The sequence below is a fragment of the Arachis stenosperma genome, chromosome 1 (genome assembly GCF_014773155.1).
Source record: "Arachis stenosperma cultivar V10309 chromosome 1, arast.V10309.gnm1.PFL2, whole genome shotgun sequence".
In the NCBI taxonomy this organism is placed as follows: Eukaryota; Viridiplantae; Streptophyta; class Magnoliopsida; order Fabales; family Fabaceae; genus Arachis; species Arachis stenosperma.
The window spans coordinates 92,217,080-92,220,659 of NC_080377.1; the positions used below are offsets into that span (position 1 = coordinate 92,217,080).

The 3,580-nt window shown below is 41.7% G+C and overlaps 1 non-coding gene across 1 annotated transcript; it reads left to right on the forward strand.

The window, feature by feature from the left end:
• The first annotated feature begins 2,314 nt into the window (after nt 1–2,314).
• LOC130948528 (small nucleolar RNA R71) lies at nt 2,315–2,418 on the forward strand. Its single transcript, XR_009073089.1, has one exon. It is a non-coding gene; the product is annotated as a small nucleolar RNA R71 (small nucleolar RNA).
• The last annotated feature ends 1,162 nt before the right edge of the window (nt 2,419–3,580 follow it).

Consider the following 3,580-nt stretch of genomic DNA (forward strand, 5'->3'; position numbering starts at 1 on the left):
CCCCTTTGAATTATTGATCCACGAATTCATTGTTTGGTGTGAAACACCAAACTTAATTCTTTGCAATGCACAGAAACTACTTCACCTTTTTATTGAAACAAATAAAAGAAACAACAAAGGAGTATTACCTCAGGTTGGGTTGCCTCCCAACAAGCGCTTCTTTAACGTCACTAGCTTGACGGTTGTCCCTTGTTAGGGTGGATTGTAGTGCTTGATGTCCTCTCCTCTCACTATGAAAACGTCCCCATTTGATTCCTTCATGATTTCCAAATGTTCCATAGAAAGAACTTTCCTGATTGTGAACACTTGAGGGAGCTGGGAAGGAATGGTTTTGAGGCCAGGTGAGATTGGCAGATAATGACTTGATATCACTTTATCTCCCGGAGAGAAACCTTCAGTGGGAATTTTCTTGTTTCTCCACCCTCTTGGCAATTTCTTTACAATTCTTCCCTCTCTCTTGAGGATTTCTTCATTGACCCTTATGCCAGGAGGATCCTTCTGAGCTGTTTCTATTGATTCTTGTGGCTTTAACTCTTGCAATTCTTGTTTGCCTTCCAAGGACTGTTTCAGAGTTTCAGCTGCTGGATTGCTTTCCTCCAAACACAGATGGCTACTATCATCCTTAGGCTTTTCAGGTTCTGATTCAGGCTCAGATGCAGGTTTGAAAACATGGAAAATGAGCTGTTCATCATGTATTCTCAAAATTAGCTCTCCTTGTTCTACATCTATGAGCGCTCTAGCAGTGGCTAGAAATGGCCTTCCCAGAATGATAGGGTGTAGGTAGCTTTCCTCCATGTCCAAAATGACAAAGTCTGTGGGGAAGAAATAATTTCCCACTTTCACCAGCACATTCTCAACTACCCCTTCAGCTTGCTTCTGAGTTTTGTCAGCCAGTTGTATGATTACATCAGTGGATCTCACCTCATTCAGTTGTAGCCTCTTCATAAGAGTCAGAGGCATTACATTTATGCTAGCTCCTAGATCACAGAATCCTCTGTCAATTTTTGTTTCCCCTATGATGCAGGGGATATGAAAACTTCCTGGGTCTGTTTTCTTAGAGCCTATGTCCTTCTTGATGAGGGCACTACATTCTTTGTTCTTTATTACAGTTTGTCCTCCCTTCAAAACTCTTTTCTTGCTCAGCAATTCCTTCAAATACTTGATATGTGTAGGCATCTGCTGAAGAATCTCAAGAAAGGGAATATTGATATGGGGAGACTTAAATGTCTCTAAAAACCTTGAATATGTTTTCCCTTTTTCACCTCCTCCTAACCTCTGAGGAAATGGTGCTTTTGGTTGGTATGTTTCCAGCATGCCTTTATTTTGCAGTTCCTTGGCTTGCTCAGTTTCACTTTCCTGCTTAGCTTCTTCCACACCTTCCTTCAAGATTTCTGGCTCCTGTTCTGAGGTTCTGATTCCTTCTTCTTCTGAGACTTCCTTCAATATGGTGATGGCCTTGCATTCTTCCCATCTCACTCCCTTTTGTTCCCCTTTAGGATTCTTTTCTATGTTACTAGGGAACACTGCAGTTGACTTGGGGGCCTGTTGAGATAGCTCTCCTACTCGAGACTCTATCCTCTTGAGTTTTTCACCATGGTTCCTTAAGGTAGATCTCACATCATCCCTAAAGCTTTTCAACTCACTTATGTCTTGACCCATGTTTGCAAGCATTCCTTCTATCCTGTTTAATTGATCTTGAAATTGTTGGTTCGGATTAGGTTGGACAGGTTGATTATTTTGGCCATGATATGGTGGTTGGGAGTAAGTGTTTTGTGTGGCTTGGTATGATCTTTGGTTGGAGTTTTGGTATGTGGAATTGTTATGTTGGTTGGAGTTGTAAGGTTTGTGGTTTTGTGGTTGGGTTTGCTGGTTTCCCCACCCAAAGTTTGGGTGGTTTTTCCAGCCTGGGTTGTAAGTGTTGGAATGTGGATCATATGGTTGCCTTTGTTGATTTCCCACATAGTTGGCTTCTTCCCAATCACCTCCTTCAGTGCTTACTTCCTCTTGATCTTGTGTGTGTATTGCAGCCACTTGATTTGTTTCTAATTTCCTAGTGAGCTCTGCTAGTTGCTTGGCAAACACCTTGTTTTGGGCTAGAATTGTATCAACATGGTTCAGCTCCATGACTCCCTTAGTGTTGTGTCTCTCTGAAGCATAGTAGTACTCATTCTCAGCCACTGTCTCAATCACTTCAATGGCTTCTTCCACAGTCTTTTTCCTGTTCAATGAACCTCCTGATGAATGATCTACAGCCTTCCTTGATTCATAAGAAAGTCCATCATAGAAAATATGCAATTGCACCCAGTCATGGAACATGTCTGGTGGGCATTTCCTTGTCAAATCCTTGAACCTCTCCCATGCCTCGTAGAGAGTTTCACCATCTTGTTGTCTAAAAGTCTGAACCTCAGATCGAAGCCTATTGACCTTTTGTGGGGGGGGTAGAAACGTGCCAGAAACTTGCTTTCCACCTCATCCCAGGTTGTTAGGCTCCCCCTTGGGAATGATTCCAGCCACTTAGCTGCCTTGTGCCTAAGTGAAAATGGGAACAAGAGCAGTTTATAGGCATCTTCCTGGACTCCATTGGACTTCATAGTGTCACAAATTCTCAGGAATTTTGTGAGATGTTGGTTTGGATCTTCATTAGCACTCCCACCAAATGAACAATGATTCTCCACCAGTGATATTAGCTGTGGTTTGAGTTCAAAATTGTTGGCCTGAATGGGTGGTTTCTGAATGCTGCTACCACAATTCCCAGAGGTTGGGTTTATGTATGAACCAAGAACCCTCCTCTCGGGAATGGCATTGTTTCCATCAGCTCTCTCATGGTTGTGAACTTCTCTATCCATGTTGAGATCTAGAGCTTCCTCAAAATTGTCCTCAGATTCTCCTTCAGATTCTTCTTCTCCCAGTACTCTCTTCCCTCTTGCTTCCCTTCTAAGTTTATGAAGGGTCCTCTCTGGTTCGGTATATGGATGAGTTGATGTCTCTCTTCTCCTACCTGTCATACAAGAACACAGCACAGGCAACAAACAAATGAAATACTCTTGGTTAATGGAAGAGTATGGTTAGAGCAGTTGAGGAATTAATTCAAATAGTTAGTGAGTCAGTGAGTTAGTTGCTTGAATTTAAAGGCATAAAGAAAGAAAGCAAGTAACAGAGTGCAGAAATTAAAATTCAACAAGTAACTTGAACTGAATTAACAAAACAAGAAAAATGCTCAATCTAGTTAACTTCCAATTTGAGAATTGTCAATCGAAAACCAATCCCCGGCAATGGCGCCATAAACTTGATATGCTATAAACTTGATAGCTACGATTTTAGGAAATTGCACGATCGGCAAAAATTCCTTCCGACAAGTGTACCGGTTATCGTCAAGTAAAAACTCACAATAGAGTGAGGTCGAATCCCACAAGGATTGGTTGAGTGAGCAATTCGGATTAGAAGTGTGTTCTAGTTGAGCGGAATCAAGATTTAGATGAGAATTGCGGAATGTAAAGTTGGCGGGAAACGTAAATGGCAAGAAATTGAAAGTGCGGAATCTTAAATTGCATGAATTAAAGAGCGAGAAGCTAAATTGCTG